This window comes from Manis pentadactyla, chromosome 3, assembly GCF_030020395.1.
Source record: "Manis pentadactyla isolate mManPen7 chromosome 3, mManPen7.hap1, whole genome shotgun sequence".
NCBI lineage: Eukaryota > Metazoa > Chordata > Mammalia > Pholidota > Manidae > Manis > Manis pentadactyla.
The window spans coordinates 185,271,717-185,297,321 of NC_080021.1; the positions used below are offsets into that span (position 1 = coordinate 185,271,717).

General features: G+C 39.0%; 1 long non-coding RNA gene across 1 annotated transcript in view; it reads right to left on the reverse strand.

Annotated features, from left to right (window-relative positions):
• Positions 1-321: 321 nt before the first annotated feature.
• The window catches only part of LOC130683009 (uncharacterized), a 47,014-nt gene continuing 21,730 nt past the window's right edge, over positions 322-25,605 (reverse strand). The window contains exon 2 of the long non-coding RNA XR_008996552.1: positions 322-632. This is a non-coding gene — a long non-coding RNA (uncharacterized LOC130683009). The remainder of the gene's footprint in view (positions 633-25,605) is intronic.

Consider the following 25,605-nt stretch of genomic DNA (forward strand, 5'->3'; position numbering starts at 1 on the left):
ATAAAATTAGGTACAAGTTCCTGAAGAAATATAGACATTTCAAAGTAGAATTCCCTGCCCTCCTCTACACAAGAGGGGAACTTTTCCTCCCTCTGAGCTGCAGTAATGCTCAGATAACTAAGCTGAAATAATAGGTCAACAAATTATTATTTATTTAGCAATGTAAGGCTCTTAATAAGCACTGAGTAAATATAGCAGTCATCACAATAATCAGTTCAACACTTTTCTATGTATGGTAGTCTTCCCTTATCTGCAGGTATGTTTCAAGACCCACAGTGGACCCCTGTGGAAACCTTATATGTTTTTTCCTATACACACATACCTATGATAAAGTTTAATTTGCAAATCAGACACAGTAAGAGATTAACAATAACTAATAACAGAACAGTTATAACAATACATGGAAATAAAAATTATGTGAATGTGAAATCTTTCTTGCTCTCAAAATATCTTATTGCATCATACTCACCCTTCTTCATGTCATGATGATGTGAGATGATGAAACATCCACCTGATGAGATGAAGTGAGGGGAATGACATTGGCATTGTGGCACAGCTCTAGGCTACTACTGACCTGAAGATTCATCAGAAGCAGCATCACCTGCTTCCAGACCATGGTTGACAACAGGTAACTGAAACCACAGAAAACAAAAACACATTGAAGGGGGAACTACTGTACTGTCTATGGCTTCTTGAGTAGTGGTAACAGAAACCATATGGCTCCAAAACCAAAAAATTTATTCTCTGGCCCTTTATAGAGCTCATTTCCCAACCCCTGATAGGGTGAGGCCTGAGTCCTAGGGAACTCCAATATAATAAGAAATATGAGGAGGAGGAGTTCATGATATGGGCAGAAAACCAGGAAAATGTGGTTTTTCCAAAGTCAAGTGAGTATCATTTTTAAGGTAAGAGGGAATGATCAACTATATTAATACTGCCTGAAGGACAAGCAAGATTGGAGCTGAGAATTGAATATTGGGTTTCATACATGAAAGCCACTGAGGAGCTTCAAAAGAGTGTTCTCAGTGGAATGGTAGGAATGAAAATCTAAATGATGGGATATTTATCCCTGTCTAATTTCCATTCTCAAGAAAGAGTGCAAAGAGAGGCAGTTGAGACAGGTAAGAGTTTTGATGAAAGGAGAGCACAGAAGAGAGCCATAAACTGAAAGGGGTTGTAGAATATTGTGTATTTGTTTGTGGGTTTTCTGAAGGTAATATCACAGCATGCTTGTGTACAAATAAAACTATGGAAATGATCCAGTGGAGGTGAGAAAAATGTGGAAGCTGAAGATGGACAAGGAGAAAAGGTTACATACGGAAACTGAACTGGTAAGGGATATATTTTCTCCAATAGGGTGAAGTGTTTCCCTGTGTCAAACATCTAGGGTAAATAGGGTCCTCAAAAATGGAAGGGAAATCAAAACAATTAAGGCAGACACTGAGGCAAAAAGTTGTCTGGCCTTAATTGTTTAAAAAATAATGTTTTTCCCTTAGTGGAACCCACTAAGGGCCAGGAGAAGAAGTTGGGTGAGCTGGCCTGGGGTGGAAAGCATCCTTCAGCCTCTGCAAATACAGCTGACTTGCAAGCATATTGCCTACAACAGATTCATGGCAGTTCAAGGCTGGTTTCCCTTTTGTTATCCTTTACTAATGTCTCATTCAGATATTTCAGCTTTTTATAGAGATCTCACAAAATCCCTGTGTCCATGTGAGAAGCAGAATGATAAAAGAACATTGTCTCCTTAGGCCAGTGTGGTGAAGGAAGATGATCAGGAAAAGGTGAATGAATTCCACTGGCAAAGTGCCTGGGTCACACAGCTAGCCACTGATTTTATTCCAGTGTTAACCTTAGAAATTTTGTGTTTTATATTTAATAAAAATGAGGAAATCTTACAAAAGTATAGAAGGCTCTGTGTGAGGAGGGACATGTTCTAATAAGATAATGGGTATAAAGGCATATGGTTTCTCTTATAAAAGAAGAAAACTCTGAACTTTGACAGTTAAACTATCCAGGAAGATTTTCCAGGCAGAGAAGGGGAAGAAGCTCAGCAAAGGTGCTTGTCCCCTGAGGTTTTCCTTCCCCAGGGGGACTCTTTAAACTCAGGAACTGTTACCAACCCCAGGAGTACAATGTTCTTCCTTTCACATTCTACTACAGGTTTGGTCAAAAACTCCTCCTGCCTCTTTAGGGTACAAATGGACTAGAATTCTCAAAAGCCTTTCCAGGGAATTAAGGGAGAATGTAGCTAACAGCAACTACAGACACAGGAAAACAGGAATATGAAATCTAGGCACACAGGCTTTGAAGCCAGATAATTCTGGATTTAAATTGCAGCTCTGCCACTTCCTGGCTGTATAACCTTGTGCAGATTATTTAACTACTCTGAAGCATAGTTTCTTTACCTATACAATGGGTAAATTTATACCTACCTGTGTTAGTTGAGATCCTCTAAGAAGAAGACACCAAGATCAGATTAACTTGCAAAAAAAAAAAAAAAAAAAGGGAGGGGCAGATGCCTGTGAAAGAAAATGGGGAGGGAGCTGGAGAAATCTGGGATCTGTCAGATAGTGATACACATCTCACCGTTGGAAAGGAGAGAGGGGAGTAAGGAAGGTAGGATAGGAAGAGCCTTAGATTGCCATGGGGCTTTCAGAAAGTTCCTGCAAAGCCATTATAGAACCCTCAGGCCAAAGTCATAATTCTGGGGAGTCCTCTGTTTCACAGGAATGGGTCTGCTGTAACATCCCTGCTGTGTACCATCCTGGCAGGGAACAGACCAATGGAAATATGGCCTTGGAGCAAATGCAGGGATATATTTAGAACACAGCAGCTGGGGGCATCAGTCAGTTATGCTCCCCACAGTAGATGTGACAGGCACTCCTCATGGTTGTACACATCTTCTCCACAGGGGACCGGGGAGAAGTTCCTCCATGGTTCTCAGCCTTATCTTCCTGAGGAAGGGCCAGGTTAGTGAAACAAACTATAACCCTCATCACTGCTGTTGATCTCAGGCCTACAACTGGTACTTATACCCTGCCTTCTCCATTCTAAATTCCCCTCAGTGTCATCTATCACTTGGCTGGTCTTGGTGGCTTACCTGGTATTATGACCCATGCCTTCACTCCTGAAGGGTCTAGAAACGATATTATTGGTGATCACACACTTCTTAGGTTGGAGTTGCTTCATGTGTCCATTCAAGGGGGCAAGGGGATATCAGAGATACCCAACAGCATGACACAGATTCCACACATATTTCCTCCCTATCCCCACTATAAAGCAGCCTTCCCTTCTCCCACTGATTAGTGTAGTTTACTTCTACCAATATGATGACTTTTCTCAGGCTGGTCCTTGGACGCGAGGAGTTCAAAATCCCCTGGTGGCAGCCACAGGTTATAGTTCAGTGGGATCTTTGCTGTGCTCCCTGGCAAAAGCACACCTTCTTTGGGGATCAAGCCCTCCAACTCTGCAAAGCTAGAGTTGCAGGGACAGGAAGTACAAAATCTACCATTGGTTCATTGTGAGTAATGGTAAGTGGGGTTACTACTGCTTACACCTTGGTCTCCAGACCTCTGTGCTATTCCCACTGTGGACCTAACACCACATAAAGTTCTCTCTATACATACTGCATCTTTAATGATGACCCAGGCTTTCAGAGTGTTGCCACCAAGCTGGCACTGTAGCTGTGCCTTTAAAAGGATGTCCCAACGTTTTCTGAGACTAGCTGCCCCAGGAGGGTGCAGTATGTGATGTGACCAGTGGATCTTGATCATGGGCCTATTTCAAACATCCTTCACTGTGAAGTGGGTGGCATGTTGGGATTCTAAGCTGTGTGAGAAAGCTGCCTGGGGATCAGACATACATAAGCCCCTAAATAGTGATGCTGGCTGAGGCATTACAGGTAGAAAATGCAAACTCATACCCAAAGACATCTATCCCTGTGAGAATGAACCACTGGTTCTTCCATTGTAGGAGGGGCCCAATGTAGTTGATTGGCCAGTATAGGTTGTACTTGGCCCTGCCACCAAGTGGCTGGTTGGTCTTAAGGAACAGTACCCCATCAAGGGCTCAGCATTTGGTCTCTACTGCTGACAGGTTGAACATTCTGAGGCAGCAGGAGCCAGAATTCCATGAGCCTGCATTGTGATTGCCCCACTGGAGCTCAACATAAGCTCCATACTGTATCTTTTCCTACTATTGACCCTTCCAACACCATAGGGTCCTCCAGGTCCTTTTGGCAGAGCCCTTTTCTTTTCCAGGTCTCACCCAAAGCCTCCCATGTCACCTGGTATATGAGCAAGAGCAATGATTCTAGGTGTGAAATATATTGCTTCCAGAACCCAAAGAGGACTACTGGCACTGTGCTTCCATCTTTGTGATAGGAGATACAAGATACAGCAATTTGTTTTACAGTAGAGAGCTATCCCAACATACTTCTTACCACTGGACTCCTAAAAACTTCACTGAAATGTCAGGTTCCTGGATCTTTGTAGGGTTTATCTCCCAGCCTCTGAAGCACATCAGTATGCCATCAATGAAGTGGATTAGTATGATGGCTCTGTAGGATGCCCAGGCAGACCAGATTTCATCAATGAGCTTTTGTCAGATCAATGGCCATATTCCATGAATCTAAAGACTTATCAATCTGCTCTTGCAATTAGACCATACCTGGCATAGCAGCTATGATGAAGGCTACTGCTTGTTTAAGCCAGCCATGTCTTCACTTATTTTCCTCAGATGTGATATTGTTTCTCATTTACAGTCTTAGCTGGGAGAGGAAGAAAAGTGACAGAACAGTTTCAAAGCTTTCTACTTGGCCTTCCTTACTATATCTTTTACCTCACGGACTAGGAACCCAATGTGAGTATTACTCTAACTTCCGAGTATATCAGTGCAATCAGGAACAGGGGAAATGACCACTGGGTGTATCCACAAACCCAGCGGACACACTCTGAGTCAACTTTAGTGAGGATTTCATTTATTACCTGGTCCCTACTCTATTAGAACTATAATGATGCTTTGGGTCTCCAGGTATCAATGCCAACTCAGACTATGTATCTAAAAGCCCTCAAAATGTGTCTTGGCTGTTTTCCCTTCCCCAGTATACAATCGCCCAAGTAAACTGCCACAGGTTTGGAAAAAGAACTGGGGGAATCATCACAGTATATACTTGCCATGGTGTTGCTATCTCTTTTTTCTCCTGGAGATGATGCTTTATTACCATCTCCACAGCTCCAGGCAGCTCAAGTCCTTGGCTGTCCCCTCAGACCTTCAAGGCCCTTACAATTATATGGCCTCTATTACACTAAAGTTTATCATCCCCATGGATATTAATGAGCCCAGCTCCATGACCACCTCTCCTACAATCAGCCCTGACCTTCAGAGAAAAGCTGCCACTATGATGCTGGTACTATTCTCACCAGAACTTTCCTGATAGCCTTGGAAAATGGTGTGTCTTCTGAGCTCTTCCATGGAACATAATCTACTGGTATGTTTTGTGGTCTCACATAATATAGTCATTCTTGCTTGTCCACTTCCCTCAGTCTCTTTATTCCTTCTACCATCTGCCAAGATATCTCAAGTATTTCTACCTCACTCAGCATTAGCCATCAATTTTTTAGAGACTCTTAAGAATCACCCCATCCATTAGGGTTTTGCCAGTGTATTAAATCATGTGTTAAATCCAGCAACACTGATAAAGCACTCTCAATATACAATACCAGATATACTACCCTGCTTCTGCCAGTACATGCTACCTAATTCTTACAGTTCCTTCAGTGTATAAGAGCTTTCCTCTCTTATCAGGTCCAGCACTTCCCCAGCCAGGTTATGCTAGTATTTAACCCTAAGTAACTGGCCTAACAGCCAGGAGAGCAGGTAGGGCTACTGAGGGGGGTACCTGTTGCTTTATGGAGGGAGAGATTCTAAACTTATTATATCTATCAATACAGAAGTGCTAGCTCTTACTGTGGAAGAGTAGGTCACTTTTGCAAATTCTTAGGGTTCAGGGGGGTCTTCAGAGCCAAAATCCTTAGAAGCATCCATCCACATGTCCCTATCCCATAAGTCATGAACCCTAGGTTTTCACAGTCAGGCCTATGACCCTAGCATAACAGACCTGCCTTGACCAACTATTTAAATATCTATGGAGCTCTGCTGTTCTAAACAGATCTGTTTGCTACTCAGCTATGTCCTCTCTTCCCACTGTGATATATGAGGGCTTTCATACTTAGACTTTATTTATTAATAACCCTCTGATTCTCAATATCCCTCTGAGCAAGTGCCAATTCAGCTTAGCAATAGCCAGCCAACTCCACGGTCTTTGTATACATTGTTTCCCCCATCTCTTCAGAATGACTGAATCACTGCACCAGTAAATCAATCCTCTCAACCAGGAAGTTTTCCCAGGCCACTTCCAGTGAAATCTTTGGCAATTAGATTACCACGTGTGCCAGGGATTATTCATTCTTCACATACCACCAGGAAGGAATAATCTTTGCTCACTGGGAAATGGGTGAACCATACCCAGAACCCTATCTTACCATGTATTTTCTTGGACCATGTGTGTTGGTTGAATCATCTGAGAAGGAGATGTCAAAATGAAATTAGATACAAGAGAATTGTGGTGAGGGCAGGGTAAGCTCCTGTGAGGGAAAATGGGGAGGGAATCAAAGAAGGCTGGAAGAGTTGTAAGAACATGATGGAACTATGACCCTTGTGTGGAAGAGAGGGAAAGAAGGAAGGTTGGGTAGGAAGAATCTTAGACTGTCATGCAGTTCAAATAAAATTTCAGCAAGGCCAATGGGAAATCCTCAAGCCAAGACAACCTATCAGAGGAATCCTACATCTTGCAAGACTGGCCTTAGTATCCCTGCTCAGGGATACTCAGTCGTTGGCTGAGAATAGTCAGCTTAAAGACTTCAGTTGGTTCACCAGAGTCTGTAGGATAGTCGAAAACCTGAGCAGAGTATAAAAGAAACCTGCATGCCTTGTCTCCTGACTACGTATTATCTAGCCACATCACTCACTACTCCCCCTCAAGGCACCTACCTCATCAGGCTGCTAGTCCTTTCACACATAAACATTCCCCAATTGTCTACTGTGACTCACTCCTTATTCTTTCACCACAATGTTTGTTGACCACTTGATATGTGCCAGGCAATTTTCTAGGTATTAGAGACTCCATGATGAATAAAAAGACAAGAATCTCTGCTCTCCTGGCGCAGGAATTCTCTCTCTATTCAAATGCCACCTTGAGTAGGATGCCTTTCTTTAGTGCTTCTACCAGAACAATGAGGATCTCTTTGTGATACTTTGCTACAACATGCTGTACTTGTTGATGTACTTGAATGCAAGGGCAGATCTAGGTTTCATGAGCCCTGAAGCTTATGCAATTTGGTTTCATATGTGTGAGGAGGCATCTTTAAGAAAAATATTACTAATATAATATTTTGCTATGCCCTTTCCAGGGCCTTGGAAAGGGCCTGTGCAAGTTATTTTCGTGGTAAATCCACTGCTACTTACCTGTCTTTCCCACTAGACTATGAACTTTTCATTTCTATACCCCCAATCTATACTCACACTCTCTGCCAGCTCAGAGTCCCTTCTCCCAAGTCTATTATCTTTGTTTACTGCTTTCCCACAAAGGCACTCAGAACAAGAATCCTGCCTAGGAGCTTGATCTACCTGTCTCCTCTTAGGAGTGACAAAACCTTGGAGCTTGCTCTTGAGCTGGTGGATCACTAATTCTAACACTTAATTTCAAATCTTGCATGCTTTGCTGGAGTAAGAATCCTCTCAGAGGACCACTCACTGGCTCTCCAGGGGCTTCCAAATGCTTCAATTAGTTTCAACTATTCCCATAAAGCACAGGACCTCTTAGAGCAGATTAAGAACATGTACAAGAGTGTTCCCAACAATCACCAAAGGACCAAAGGATTTCAAAACTATTTACAATAGTGGGCTGTTACAGGTACAAGGAGAAGACCCGAAGTCCAGACTTAGAAAAATTCTTCCTGGCTTCCTTACTCAGTCTACTATAAGACTTAAAGCCTACCTAAATCTGCAGTCTTCTTGGTCAAAAACCACTGTCTGTTTCCTCTAGAAGTACATATTCTATTGGTCCAAATATTTCCTGAGCTGTCTCAAATTATAGAATCAAAGAATTTTAGAGTAATAAGGAACTTAGTAAGTATATACAAACATAATTCACTAGTGTATGTATTATGTGTGAACTATTATGAGAAATAAAAAGAGTAACATATCCCAGTTCTCAAAGAGCATATAAAAAGTCTTTCCATGGCCAGATTTTTCTTCCTATATTATTATTTTTCCTCCTTTCTTCAGTTCTAAACACTTTATTTATCTAGGATTTTACTGGACTTTAAGCCAGTCCCATTAATAAGTCACATACTTCTGGCACAAATTAGAAATAACTGCAGAAAAAGTAACATACTTATCAACTACTCTCCTCAGTGTGTTAGCCCTACTTATATAGAAAAAACTTCCTTTTAAATATTTTAGAACCAGAAAACAAATCATAGAAATTACCTGTTTCATTTGCTGCAAACTAAGCAACTGAGCTTTAAAGAATGACCAAGAGTTTCCACTGGCTTCCATGGCCCCAGCAGATCTACATAACAATGAGTTCAACATTGCAAATAATTCAGTTTTGAGGCAAATACACAATTTAAGGACATTAAAAATAATATCCATCAAACATTTATGTTTGTGCCTTTGAGTACCCACTAAATCTCAGACACTGAGAATAAACATGGTCTCTGCCCTTAAAGAAACTTGCACTTTTAGCAAGAGAGATAGGAATCTAGCAGGTAAATGGCAGAAATGATGATAGGGATAAGAACAGGGTACTATATAAGTACAAAGAAGGGATACTACTTTAGCTGGTGTGGAAGAAATAATGCCTGACCTGACTTTTAAAAGAAGATAAGTTTTAGACAGCAAAACTATGGAGCAAGGTGCAGCAGGATGCAAATACCAGTCAGGTTACCAGTCAGTCAACAGAAAACAACTTTAGCCGACTTAATTAGAAAAGGAGTTTATTGTAGCTTGGACAATCCCTAGAAAGACTGAAAATCCAAGATAAAAAATCAGACAGGAATAAAAGGATGCTGCACAGAGTAAACACAGTCAAAATCACACCTGAGAACCAGTCTAGTGAAGATGCTGCTGCTCTGAACCCTGGATCCCTCAGCTGAAATTGCCAATATTGCCATACTGCATACTGGATGCTGGTACTAGACAGTGGATGCTGGTAGTGAATACTGCATGTCTAGTACAAGCCCTGGTTGCCCCACTGGCAACCTCCAATATTCATAAAATTGGTGATTCCTAAGCCATGGGAAGTATTTCCAATGCTGACAGTCAAGAAAGGGGCACTACAGTAGTATTCCAGGAGCTGAGGAGGCAAGAGAAACTGCACAGGTAAATAACTATATTGGAAAAGAATGATCCCAAATCAATAACCTAAGCTTTAATCTAAAGAAAATAGGAGATAATGAACAAATTAAACCCACAGCTAACAAAAGAAAGGAAATAAAGAACAGAATAGAAATCACTAAAATAGAAAACACTGAAGCAAATCAGTAAAACCAAAAGTTGATTCTCTGAAAATAACAAAATTAGCAAACTTTAGCTAGACTAACCAAGAAAAAAAGATAGAAGACCCAAACTAAAACAGAAGTGATAGAGGAGACTTCACTAGCAAACTTAGAGAAATTAAAAGGGTTATAAAGGAATGCTATAAATAGCTTTATTCCAATAATTTGGATAACTTATATGAAACAGACAAATTCCTAAAAAGACAAAAATTACCAAAACTAACAAAAAGAAATGGAAAATCCAAATAGACTCATAACAAGAAACTGAACAAGTAATTTAAAATACCTCCACAAATAAAAGCATAGGCACAGATAATTTCAGTGGTTGAATTCCACCAAAATTTAAAGAATAAATAATACCAATCTTTCACAAATGCTTCAGAAAATAGTAGAGTAAGGATCATTTCTCAACTCATTCTGTTAAGTCAGTATTACCATGACATAAATGCTGGACAAAGACATCAAAAGAAAAAAATAATAAACCAATTTCCCTCATAAATACAGACACAAAAATCCTCAACAAAACAATAGGAAACTGAATCTGGCAAATATAAAAAGTATTAAACATGATCAAGTGGGATTTATCCCAGGAATACAAGGTTGATTTGACATGTAAAATCAATTAATGTAATATATCATGTTAATAGAATAAAGGAAAAAAACTACATGATCATCTTAATATATACAGAAAAATCAATCATCTAACAAACTCCAATACTGATTCATGAAAAACAATTTCAACTAGGAAGAAAAGGGAATTTCCTCAACCTGGTAAACAGCATCTATGAAAAGCCCATTGCCAACATCATACTTAAGAGACTATGAAATATTGAATGGTTCCCCCCTAAAATCAAGAGCAAGGCAATGATATTTGCTCTTATCACACTATTCAGCATTGTACTAGAGACTCTAGCCAGTTCAGTTAGGCAAGAGAAAGAAATAAAAGGTATCCATATTAGAAAGGAAGAAGTAAAACCATTTTTATTTGCAGATAGCATGATCCCATATGTTAAAAAAACCTAAGGAATTAAAAAAAAACTAGTAGAATAAATGAATGAGTTCAGTAAGGTCACCAGATTCAAGATCAATATACAAAAATCAATTTATAAATATCACCAATGAGTAATCCAAATATCAAATTAAGAAAACAATTCTTAGGAATTTAAAAAAAGAAATACAAGAACTGTACAAAGAAAACTACAAATGCTGTTGAAAGATCTAAATAGAGAAACATTTCATGTTCATAAATGAGAAGACTAAATATTATTAAATAGCAATTTTCCCCAAATCTATCTATAGATTAATGCAATACCTGTCTTTGTTGCAGAAATTCACAAGTTGATATTAAATTTTATGTGAAAATTCAAAGGACAGAATCGACAACAAAATGTTGAGAAAGAAGAACAAAATTATATTTTCTGATTTCAAAACTTAATACAAAACAACAATAATCAAGATAGCATAATACCGGTAAGAGGATGGCCACATAGTTCAATAAAACAGAATTGAGAGTCCAGAAATGGCCAAAATAGATAATAGATAATATTTGAAATAACAGATAAAAACTTGAAATAATCCAAATGTCCATCTGCTGGTGAAGGATAAACCAAAAATTTGGTCTATCCATAGGATGGACTACTATTAGTCAATGAACAGGAAGAAAGTGATATATGTTACAACATGTATGAATCTCAAAACATGCTAATCTAAAAAATCCAGGTGCAAAAGGTCATATATTGTATAATTTCATTTATACGAATCATCCAGGAAATGTAAATCTATACAGACAGAAAGCAGATTCATACTTGACTTGGGGTAGAAATGGGAAGTAACTGCAAATGGGCAGAAGGGATCTTTCAGTGGTGGTAAAGCTATTCTAAAGCTGAATGTTGGTGATGGCTGTAAAACTCCATAAATGTACTAAAAATCACTGAATTGTATACATAAGTTATTTCTATAGCATGTAAATTAATGCTCAATAAAGGTGTTAAAAACAATAGCTGAATAGTTGAATAAAGAACATGAAAGGAAGAGACCTAAATCTACATATCAATAATTATATTAAATGTAAATAGTACAAACACACCAATTATGCAATAGACATTGTCAGATAAGATAAAAATAATAGTAACAAACTATATGCTATCTATAAGATATCCACTTTAAATAACAAGATATACATAAATAAAAAGTTTAAAAATGGAAAAATAAATACCACAGAAGCTCTAATCAAAAGAAAGCTGGACTGCTATATTAATATCAGACAAAGTGGGCTTCAGAACAAGGACCATTACCAGGAATAAAGAGCCACATAAATGATAACGATAAAAGGTTAATTCACAAAGGTAGCATCACAACCCTAAAGGTCTATATACCTAAACAGATGCTCAAATATATAAAACAGAAAGTGATATTACCAAAGTCAAATTTACAGGTATACCTGAAGGCTTAAACACTACTGTCATTAATCAAAAGGACAAACAAATACAAAATCAGTAAGAACATATAAGACTTTAACAACACTATCAACCAATGTGATGTCATTAACATTTATAGAGTACTACAGCTAACAAAATTCTTTTAAAGTGCACATGAAAGATAAACCAAAGCAGACCATATTTCTAGGCCATAAAATAAACCTTAATGGAGAGGCAGAGCCAAGATGGCAGTGAGAGTAGAGCAGCGGAAATCTCCTCCCAAAACCACATATATTTTTGAAAATACAACAAAGACAACTCTTCCTAAAAGAGAGACCAGAAGACACAGGACAACAGCCAGACTACATCCACACTGGCGAGAACCAAGCACCTCGCAAAGGGGGTAAAATACAAGCTGTGGCCCGGCAGGACCCAAGCTCTCCACACCCCAGCTCCCAGCGGGAGGAGAGGAGTCAGAGCAGGGAGGGAGAGGGATCCCAGGACTGCTAAACACCCAGCCCAAGCCATCCGCACCAGACCGCAGACACAGTGCATGTGTGGGGTGTGGAAAACTAGGAAAATAGGACAGTAAGACCTGTGAGCAGGTCCCTGCAGCTGGTGCCCCAGGGACAAAGAAAAAACGAGTGCTTTTTGGAAGTCTTAAAGGGACAGGGACCCCACAGCGAGATGGAAGCATCACAGGACAATTAGCCCAGCAGCAGGGAACTCCAGGCACCCTAAACCGCTGGATAGCAGGGCAGCTCAGAGGCCCCTCAAGGAGATAAACAGCCCCAGGCCATTTCCCCTCTGACGCAGCTCCACCATATCAAAGCAGCAGCCTGAGGCAAGCCACGCCCACAGCAACAGCGGAGATAAACTCCATAGCAGCCGGGCAAGAATCAGAAGCCCCGTCTATGCACAGCTGCCCAGCACAAGCCACTAGAGGTCGCTGTTCTCCCAGGAAAGAAGGCCACAAACCAACAAGAAGGGACGTTCTCCCAGGCGTCACTCGTGCCAGCTCCGCAAACTATCTCTATCACCATGAAAAGGCAGAATTTGAGGCAGACAAATATCACAGAGACAACACCTGAGGAGACAGACCTAACCATTCTTCCTGAAAACGAATTCAAAATAAAAATCATAAACATGCTGATGGAGATGCAGAGAATACAAGAGCTAAGGGATGAAGTCTGGAGGGAGATTACAAATGTCCGGAGGGAGATTACAGAATTGAAACAAACTCTCGAAGGATTTATAAGCAGAATGAATAAGATGCAAGAGGCCATTGATGGAATAGAACCAAGAGAACAGGAACGCATAGAAGCTGATGCAGACAGAGAAAAAAGGATCTCCAGAAATGAAACAATATTAAGAGAACAATGTCACCAATCCAAAAGGAAAAATATCCGCATTATAGGGGTACCAGAAGAAGAAGAGAGAGAAAAAGGGATAGAAAGTGTTTTAGAAGAAATAATTGCTGAAAACTTCCCCAAACTGCGGAAGGAAATAGTTGATCAGACCACGGAAGCACACAGAACTCCCAACAGAAGGGACCCTAAGAGGACAACACTAAGACACATAATACTTAAAATGGCAAAGATCAAGGACAAGGACGGAGTTTTAAAGGCAGCTAGAGAGAAGAAAAAGGTCACCTATATAGGAAAAGCCATCAGACTATCATCAGACTTCTCCACAGAAACCTTACAGGCCAGAAGAGAATAGCATGATATATTTAATGCAACGAAACAGAAGAGCCTTGAACCAAGAATACTGTATCCAGCACGATTATCACTTAAATATGAAGGAGGGATTAAACAATTCCCAGACAAGCAAAAGTTGAGGGAATTTGCCTCCCACAAACCACCTCTACAGGGTATTTTAGAGGGACTATTCTAGACGGGAGCACTCCTAAGACTAAACAGATGTCACGAGAGAAAATAAAATCATAGCAAAGAAAGCAGACCAACCAAATACTAACTAAAGGCAAAAAAATAAAATCAACTACCCACTAAAAGCAGTTAAAGGAAACATGAAAGAGCACAAAATAAAACAACCAATATATAAAGAATGGAGGAGGAGGAATAAGAAGGGAGAGAAGAAAAGAATCTCCAGACAGTGTATATAACAGCTCAATAAGCGAGCTAAGTTAGGAAGTAAGATACTAAAGAAGCTAACCTTGAACCTTTGGTAACCATGAATCTAAAGCCTGCAATGGCAATAAGTACATACCTTTCAATAGTCACCCTAAATGTAAATGGAGTGAATACATCAATCAAAAGACACAGAGTACCTCAAACCCAAAGACATGCACAGACTAAAAGTCAAGGGATGGAAAAACATATTTCATGCAAACACCACAAAGAAAGCAGGGGTTGCAGTACTAGTATCAGACTAAATAGACTTCAAAACAAAGAAAGTAACAAGAGATAAAGAAGGACATTACATAATGATAAAGGGCTCAGTCCAACAAGAGGATATAACCATTATAAATATGTATGTACCCAACACAAGAGCACCAACATATGTGAAACAAATACTAACAGAACTAAAGGGGGAAATAGAATGCAATGCATTCATTTTAGGAGACTTCAACATACCACTCACCCCAAAGGACAGATCCACTGGACAGAAAATAAGTAAGGACACAGAGGCACGGAACAAAACACTAGAACAGATGGACCTAATAGACAACTAAAGAACTCTACATCCAAAAGCAACAGGATACACATTCTTCTCAAGTGCACATGGGACATTCTCCAGAATAGACCACATACTAGGGCACAAAAAGAGCCTCAGTAAATTCCAAAAGATTGAAATTCTACCAACCAACTTTTCAGACCACAAAAGTATAAAACTAGAAACAAATTCTACAAAGAAAGCAAAAAGGCTCACAAACACATGGAGGCTTAACAACATGCTCCTAAATAATCAATTGATCAATGAACAAATTAAAATAGAGATCAAGGAATATATGGACACAAATGACAACAACAACACCAAGCCCCAACTTCTGTGGGATGCAGCAAAAGCAGTCTTAAGAGGAAAGTATATAGCAATCCAGGACACACTTAAAGAAGGAAGAACAATTCCAAATGAATAGTCTAACATCACAATTATCGAAACTGGAAAAAGAAGAACAAATGAGGCCTAAAGTCAGCAGAAGGAGGGACATAATAAATATCAGAGAAGAAATAAACAAAATTGAGAAGAATAAAACAATAGAAAATATCAATGAAACGAAGAGTTGGTTCTTTGAGAAAATGAACAAAATAGATAAGCCTCTAGACAAACTTATAAAGAGGAAAAGAGAATCAACACACATCAACAGAATCAGAAACGAGAATGGAAAAATCATGACAGACTCCACAGAAATACAAAGAATTATTAAAGACTACTATGAAAACCTATATGCTAACAAGCTGGAAAACCTAGAAGAAATGGACAACTTCCTAGAAAAATTAAACTTTCCAAGACGGACCAAGGAAGAAACACAAAAGTTAAACAAACCAATTATGAGCAAAGAAATTGAAGCGGCAATCAAAAAACTACCAAAGAACAAAACTCCCGGGCCAGATGGATTTACCTCGGAATTTTATCAGACATACAGAGAAGACATAATACCCATTCTCCTTAAAGTTTTCCAAAAAATAGAAGAGGAGGGAATACTCTCAAACTCATTCTATGAAGCCAACATCACCCTAATACCAAAATCAGGCAAAGACCCACCAAAAAAGAAAATTACAGACCAATATCCCTGATGAATGTAGATGTAAAAATACTCAACAAAATATTAGCAAACCGAATTCAAAAATACATCAAAAGGATCGTACACCATGATCAAGTGGGATTCATCCCAGGGATGCAAGGATGGCACAACATTCAAAAGTCCATCAACATCATCCACCACATCAAAAAAAAGAACGACAAAAACCTCTTGATCATCTCCATAGATGCTGAAAAAGAATTTGACAAAACTCAACATCCATTCATGATAAAAACTCTCAGCAAAATGGGTATAGAGGGCAAGTACCTCAACATAATAAAGGCCATATATGATAAACCCACAGCCAACATCACACTGAACAGCAAGAAGCTGAAAGCTTTTCCTCTCAGATTGGGAACAAGACAGGGATGCCCACACTCCCCACTGTTATTTAACATAGTACTGGAGGTCGTAGCCACGGCAATTAGACAAAACAAAGAAATACAAGGAATCCAGATTGGTAAAGAAGAAGTTAAACTGTCACTATTTGCAGATGGCATGTTATTGTACATAAGAAACCCTAAAGACTCCACTCGAAAACTACTAGAACTGATATCGGAATACAGGAAAGTTGCAGAATACAAAATTAACACACAGAAATCTACGGCTTTCCTATACACTAACAATGAACTAATAGAAAGAGAAATCAGGAAAACAATTCCATTCACAATAGCATCAAAAAGAATAAAATACCTAGGAATAAACCTAACCAAGGAAGTGAAAGACCTATACCCTGAAAACTACAAGACACTCTTAAGAGAAATTAAAGTGGTCACTAACAAATGGAAACTCATCCCATGCTCTTGGCTAGGAAGAATTAATACAGTCAAAACGGCCATCCTGCCCAAAGCAATATACAGATTTGATACAATCCCTATCAAATTACCAGCAACATTCTTCAACGAACTGGAACAAATAGTTCAAAAATTCATATGGAAACACCAAAGACCCCGAATAGCCAAAGCAATCCTGAGAAAGAAAAATAAAGTAGGGGGGATCTCACTCCCCAACTTCAAGCTCTACTACAAAGCCATAGTAATCAAGACAATTTGGTACTGGCACAAGAACAGAGCCATAGACCAGTGGAACAGATTAGAGACTCCAGTCATTAACCCAAACATATATGGTCAATTAATATTCAATAAAGGAGCCATGGACATATAATGGGGAAATGACAGTCTCTTCAACAGATGGTGCTGGCAAAACTGGACAGATACATGAAAGAGAATGAAACTGGACCATTGTCTAACCCCATATACAAAAGTAAATTAGAAATGGACCAAAGACCTGAATGTAAGTCATGAAACCATAAAACTCTTAGAAAAAAACATAGGCAAAAATCTCTTAGACATAAGCATGAGTGACCTCTTCTTGAGCATATCTCCCCGGGCAAGGAAAACAAAAGCAAAAATGAATAAGTGGGACTATATCAAGCTGAAAAGCTTCTGTACAGCAAAAGACACCATCAATAGAACAAAAAGGTACCCTACAGTATGGGAGAATATATTTGTAAATGACAGATCTGATAAAGGCTTGACATCCAAAATATATAAGGAGCTCACGCACCTCAACAAACAAAAAACAAATAATCTAATTTAAAAATGGGCAGAGGAACTGAACAGTTCTCCAAAAAAGAAATTCAGATGGCCAACAGACACATGAAAAGATGCTCCACATCGCTAGTCACCAGAGAAATGCAAATTAAGACCACAATGAGATATCACCTCACACCAGTAAGGATGGCTACTATCCAAAAAACAAACAACAACAAATGTTGGCGAGGTTGTGGAGAAAGGGGAACCCTCCTACACTGCTGGTGGGAATGTAAATTAGTTCAACCATTGTGGAAAGCAGTATGGAGGTTCCTCAAAATGCTCAAAATAGACTTACCATTTGAGCCAGGAATTCCACTTCTAGGAATTTACCCTAAGAATGCAGCAGCCCAGTTTGAAAAAGACAGATGCACCTCTATGTTTATTGCAGCACTATTTACAATAGCCAAGAATTGGAAGCAACCTAAGTGTCCATCAGTAGATGAATGGATAAAGATGATGTGGTACATATACACAATGGAATATTATTCAGCCATAAGAAGAAAACAAATCCTACCATTTGCAACAACATGGATGGAGGTAGAGGGTATTATGCTCAGTGAAATAAGCCAAGCGGAGAAAGACAAATACCAAATAATTTCACTCATGTGTGGAGTATAAGAACAAAGGAAAAACTGAAGGAAAAATACAGCAGCAGAATCAGAGAACCCAAGAAGGGACTAACAGTTTCCAAAGGGAAAGAGACTGGGGAGAATGGGAGGGTAGGGAGGGATAAGGGGGGGAAGAAGGAAGGGGGTATTACGATTAGCATATATAATGTGGGGGGTGGGTGAAAGGGGAGGGCTGTGCAACACAGAGAAGACAAGTAGTGATTCTACAACATTTTGCTAGGCTGATGGATAGTGACTGTAATGGGGTTTTTGGGGAGACTTGGTGTAGGGGAGAGCATAGTAAACATAATATTCTTCATGTAATTGCAGATTAATGATAACAAAAAAAGGGGGGGATTACTCCCTGATAGGGTAAAATTAACTGCAAATCAACGATTAATGCATGCTTTACATATCCTTAATTTTGATCTTTTAAAGGGTTTTGGATGATCAGCTATGGAAGTACATTTTTCTGATAATATTTTTCTCTTAAAAAAATAAAGCAGATCAAAGCCTAATTGGGCTACCCCGAAAATGAACTAAGATAAGATATGAAAAAGAACTTCCAACATCTGCACTCTCTGGAAGACTCATGCCAGAAAATGATCATCAAAAAACCCCAACAAAGATCCACGCACTGCTACAGCTGTAGATGCACTCATCCCACCAGTTCCTGGACTTGCCATGGGAATGAGGAAGGAGATATCTGAGCTGGCCTGTGCAGACAGTAAAACAACAAAATTGGACTGGATCTATACTGTTGGAACTCAACCAAGAATTTGGAGAAGTGCAAAATGTAGCGCTCCAAAGTCTTACAACTACAAACTATTTACTGTTAAAAGAACATATGGCATGTGAACAGTCCCCAGGAATGGGTTGTTTTAATTTGTCTGATTTCTCTCAGACTGTTCAAGTTCAGTTGGACAATATCCACCATATCATAGATAAGTTTTCACAAATGCCTAAGGTGCCTAACTGGTTTTCTTGGTTTCACTGCAGATGGCTGGTAATTACAGATATGCTTTGTTTATGTAACTATACTCCTATTATGTTAATGTGTGTGCGCAATTTAAGTAGTAGCTTAAAACCTATACATGCTGAAGTTACTCTACAAGAAGATATGTCAAAGAAATAATCAATCTTCCCATGTTTTCTTCCGCCTGCTACTTCTATAGCTTTTCTTCTTCCTTCCTAATTACAACCCTTAAATAGAATTCGTGCCTCATATCAAATTTATCGAGTATCATAATTCTTCCAAGTGGTAAAGATACCTCAAGACAAATGCTGGGCATAGAAGCCACAGGGCATAAATATGCAAAGAAGTAAAAAGCTAACTTTTTCAAACAATAAGGCTTCTCTCTCACTTACCAACTTCACATTTCCCTGTATGGCCCCGGAAGATGACTGGTTAGCCAGAGACGGGTAAGATTCCTCAAGGGAGGAACAACCTAAGACAGGCACAGTCGCAGGGGGGCCATCAGGTGAGAAATTGGGGATCAACAGAGGTGAGGCTTAGAACCTCACCTCCCCGTTCTGAGAGAAATCTTCTGCATACGTGGATGTTTTATTGCCCTGGTCTAGCTTGGATTAACACATAGTCTACAGGCACACACCTGATCATCTACATGTGCTCTCTTACAACACTAAACTATGTTTTCTACCTTTATCTTGTATCTACCTACCACTTCAGCATTTTATTAAAAATAATAATAATAAAGAGAGAAATGTGGTATCCACATATAAATCAAGTATAAAAACCAAATGAGTATTCATATTTGAACTGACTGTTTATAGTTCATAATGCATGAGCAAAACCGAAAGTTTCTGTGATGACTGCCCTTGTACTGTTCACTATGTAACTTATTCATTATGTAAGAATTTGTTCTACATGTAAAAACTTGTTTGTTATGCCTCAGAAGATTGGAGACTGACAAAAATTAGGCTTGGGGTGGAATAATGATTGTGCATTGAGCATTGACTCCCCTATACAGAATTTTATTGTCGTTAACAACCATTTGATCAATGAATATGAGAGATGCCCTCACAAAAAAAAAAAAAAAAAAGGACAGACTTCCAGTGGTGAAATAAATTAGTAACCGGGATGTAATGTATAGCATAACGAACATAGTCGAGATATTGTGGCAGCCTGGTAGGGTGATAGCTGGAACCTAGAATTATGTATATAAATGTTCTACCACTGTGTTGTACACTTGAAACTCATGTAATGTAATACTGTGTGTCAACTACCCTTCAATAAAAAATAATTATTAAAAAATAAATAAATAAATAAATAAAGCAGTTCCTGGTGATCTCCAATAGGTTCTTCACAATGGTATAAAGGTCATATCAAAGTGTGGGCAAAGGGTTTGTTTGTGTTTATACAGAGGATCAAAGCCTAATTTGGCTACCCAGAAAACAAATTAAGATACAATATGAAGAAGAACTTCCAACATCAACATCCTCTGGAAGAGTCATTCCAGAAGATGATCATCAAAAAACTTCAACAAAGATCCTGGCGCTGTTGCAGTTGTAGGTGCATTCATCCCACCGGTTCCTGGACGTGCCATTGGAATGAAGAAGGAGATATCTAAGCTGACCTGTGCATACAGTAAAACAACAAATTTGACTGGATCTATATTGTTGGAACTCAACCAAGAATTAGGAGAAGTGCAAGTTGCAGTGCTCCAAAATTGTGCAACTATAGACTATCTACTGTTAAATGAACATATGTGATATGAACAGTTCCCAGGAACGTGTTGTTTTAATTTGTCTGATTTTTCTCAAATTATTCAAATTCAGTTAGACAATATCCATCATATTATTGATGTTTTCACAAATGCCTAGTGTACCTAACTGGTTTTCTTGGTTTCACTGGATATGGCTGGTAATTGTAGGTCTGCTTTTGTTATGTATCTGTATTCCTATTCTGTTAATGTGTTTATGCAATTTAATTAGTAGTTTGTTAAAACCTATACATGCTTATGTTACTCTACAAGAAGTTATGTCAAAGAAATAATCAACCTTCCCATGTTTTTTTCTGTCTGCTACTTCTATAGCTTTTCTTCTTCCTTCTTAATTACAACCCTTTAGTAGAATTCGTGCCTTATATCGAAAATTACCAAGTATCATAATTCTTCCAAGTGGTAAAGATACCTCAAGACAAATGCTGGGCATAGAAGCCACAGGGCATAAATCTGCAAAGAAGTAAAAAGCTAACCTTTTCAAAGAATATTGCTTCTCTCTCACTTACCAACTTTACATTTCCATATATGGCCCAGGAAGATGGCTGTTTAGCCAGAGATGGGTAAGATTCCTCAAGGGAGGAACAACCTAAGACAGGCACAGTCGCAGGGTGGCCATCAGGTGAGAAATTGGGGATCAACAGAGGTGAGGCTTAGAACCTCACCCTCCCCTGTTTTGAGAGAAATCTTCTGCATCCGTGGATGTTTTGTTGCCCTTGTCTACCTTGGATTAATACTTAGTCTATAGGCACAGACCTGATCATCTACATTTGCCCTCTTACAGCACTAAATTATGTTTTCTAACTTTATCTTGCATCTACCTACCACTTAAGCATTTTATTAAAAAATAATAATAATAAGGGATAAATGTGGGATTCACATATAAATCAAGTATAAAAATCAAACGAATAATCATATCTGACTTGATTGTTTATAGTTCGTGATGCGTGACCAAAACCAAAAGTTTCTCCATGTAAGAACTTATTTACTATGTAAGAACTTGCTCTTTATGCTTCAGAAGATTGGAGACTGTTGAGAATTAGGCTTGGGGTTGATTAATGATTGTGCATTGAGTCCCGTATACAGAATTTTATTGTTGTTAACAACCATTTGATCAATAAATACGAGAGATGCCCTCTCAAAAAAAAAAGAATAACTTTAAAGAGGCCTACATATGGGAAACTGTAAACCTTATTTAGAACTTTGAAAAAAGCCTTGACTAAATGCAGAGATTCATCAAATATAAACTGCTATGGAGTGTCAAATTATCATTATTATATGTAATGCTCAGAAAGAAAAAAAATTGTCAATTAAATTATGAAATATCATCTATGTAAATAAAGCCTAATTTAAGAGATGTTATACTAGGAAAAAAAGGGGGTCAATCAAATAGATTATGTTCTCAGATACAAAGACTGAATATGATAAAGATATTGATTCTTCCCCCCAAAAATTATCAATATTAAAAAAATAAATAAATAAAAATAAAAATAAACCTTAATTAATTTAAAATAATTGAAATCATACAGAATATGTTTTTGGACCATTATGAAATAATAGAAATCAATGACAGAAAGATAGCTGGGAAAAATCCTAAAATAGTTGGAAATTAAACAAGACACTGCAAATACCCCATGTATCAAAGCACAAATCTCAAGAGAAATGAGAAAATATTTTTGAACTTAATGGAAAGGAAAATACAATATATGAATAGTTGGGAATACTTATATTAATAAAGAAGATACTTTAAAGAATGTTCTGAAGTTAGTGGTGACCATGGCATAATTGTGAATACACTTAAAACTGAACTGTAAACTTTCAAAAGGTGGATTTTATGGTATGTAAATACTTCAATAAAAAAACATAAAAGAAGAAAGACCTCAGACCAAAAATCTAAGTTTCCACCTTAAACTTAAAACATAATAGCAAACAAAACCCAAAGAAAACAAAAGAAAATAATAAAGATAACAGCAGAGTTTAATAAAATTATAAACATGAAAATAGAGAAAAATCAATGAAGCTGATAGTTTCAAATGATCAATAAAATTGACAAACCTCTAGCCAGACTACCCAAAGGGGGAAAAAAAGACATAAATTACCAGTGTCTGGAAATAAGAGACACAACTACAGACCCTACAAATGTTAAAAGATAATGAGGAAACATTATGAACAACTATATTCCCATTGTATTTTCTATTGCTGCTTAAAGACTTAGTATAGCTACAGTGATTTAAAATAATACATTTACTACCTCACACTTTCTGTGGACTAAGAGTTCATTCATGGTTTAGCTGGATGCTATGTGTAGGGTCTCATAAAGCTGCAATCAAGGTGTTGACTGCTGTGTTCTCATATGGAGTTTGGTCCAGTGGTAGGCAAAATAATGGTCCTCCAATGATGTCAATGTTCTAATCCCCAGAACCTGTGAATATGTCACCTTCCATGGCAAAGGCCCTTTCCAGATGTGATTAAATTAAGGATCTGAAAATGTGGAGATTATTTTGGATTATCTGGGTGGGCCCAATGTAGTCACAAAGCTCCTTATATGAGAAAGAGGCAGGCAGGTGAGTCAGAGAAGGGGATGTGACAATGGAAGAAGTCAGAGTGATGCGATATGAGAAAGATTTGACCAACCATTGCTAGCTTTGAAGACAGAGGAAGATGCTACAAGCCAAAGAATACAGGTGGCCTCTAGAAGCTGGAAAAGACAAGGAATGGATTCTTCCCTAGAACTTCCAGAAGGAATACAGCCTTCCTGATACCTTCATGTTTAGTGCCATAATACTCATTTGTGGACATCTGATTGTCAGAATTATGAGATAAATTTGTGTTGTTTTAGGCCACTCAATTTGTGGAAATTGTTACAGCAGCAACATAAAGCTAATATCATTGAGAAAGAATACACTTCCAAGCTTACTCAGATTGTTGACACAATACATTTCCTGTGGCTATAAAAGTGAAGGCCCTGGAGGGGCGGAGCCAACATGGCGGCGTGAGTAGGACAGTGGGAATCTCCTCCCAAAAACATATATACTTTTGAAAATACAACAAACACAACTAGCCCTAAAAGAGAGACCAGAAGACGCAGGACAGTGGCCAGACTGCAGCTACACCAGCGAGAACCCAGCGACTGGTGAAAGGGCTAAGATACAAGCCCCGGCCCCGCGGGACCCGAGCGCCCCTCCCCCCAGCTCCCGGCGGGAGAACAATAGGCAGAGCGGGAGGGAGACGGAGCCCAGGACTGCCGAACACCCAGCCCCAGCCATCCGGGCCAGAGCGCAGACACAGTATATGCCCAGGGGGCCCTGGATACTGGGAGAACAGGGGGTAAGACCTCAGAGCGGGTGCTGAAGCTGATTCCCCTGTGAAAAAGAAAAGCGGGGGCTTTTTGAAAGTCTTAAAGGGACAGGGACTTAACAGCTTGACGGAAACAACCCAGGTCACAGTACAGCAGCTGGAAATTACAGGGAAAACCGGGTGCACTAACCCCCTGGGCAACAGCTCTGAGACCCCTCACGGAGGCAAACAGTCAAGCAGCCCCCGCATCCATTACCCCACCGGGCGCTGCGAAAGCAGAGAAGCAGCCTGAGACAAATTCCGCCCACAGAAAGGGAAATTTCTCCCTTCCGGCCGGGCAAGACACAAAGACCCACTCTACACGCAATTACCCAACACAAGCCACTAGGGGTCGCAGTTGCCCCAGTAAAGAAAGGCCAGTAGTAAGTGAAAATTTTGGCCCTCCCAGCTGACAGTCAATAGCACCTGTCAACATGAAAAGGCAAAAAAATATGATTCAGACAAGACTAACCCAGACAGCTTCGGCATCTGCTACATCTTCCCCTGAGAAGGAATCTGGGGAGATAGATTTAGCCAGTCTACCTGAAAAAGAATTCAAAACAAAAGTCATAACCATGCTGATGGACTTGCAGAGAAATATGCAAGAACTAAGGAAGGAGAATTCAGAAATAAAACAAGCTCTGGAAGGACTTCAAAACAGAATGGACGAGATGCAAGAGACCATTAATGGACTAGAAAACAGAGAACAGGAACGCAGAGAAGCTGATGCAGAGAGAGATAAAAGGATCTCCAGGAATGAAAGAATTTTAAGAGAGCTGAGTGATCAATATAAAAGAAATAATATAAGAATCATAGGCATTCCAGAAGAAGTAGAGAGAGAAAAGGGGATAGAAAATGTCTTTGAAGAAATAATTGCTGAAAATTTCCCCAAACTAGGGGAAGAAATGGCCTCTCAGACCACAGAGGTACACAGAACTCCCATGACAAGGGATCCAAGGAGGGCAACACCAAGACACATAATAATTAAAATGGCAAAGATCAAAGACAAGGACAAAGTATTACAAGCAGCCAGAGAGAAAAAAAAGGTTACCTACAAAGGAAAACCCATCAGGCTATCATCAGACTTCTCAACAGAAACCCTACAGGCCAGAAGAGAATGGCATGATATACTTAATGCAATGAAACAGAAGGGCCTCGAACCAAGACTACTGTATCCAGCACGAATATCATTTAAATATGAAGGAGGGATTAAACAATTCCCAGACAAGCAAAAGTTGAGGGAATTTGCCTCCCACAAACCACCTCTACAGGGCATCCTACAGGGACTGCTTTAGATGGGAGCACTCCTAAAAAGAGCACACAACAAAACACCCAACATATGAAGAAGGGAGGAGGAGGAATAAGAAGGGAGAGAAATAAAGAATCATCAGATTGTGTTTATAATAGCTCAACAAGCGAGTTAAGTTAGACAGTAAGACAGTAAAGAAGCTAACCCTAAACCTTTGGTAACCACAAACTTAAAGCCTGCAATGGCAATAAATTCATACCTTTCAATAATCACCCT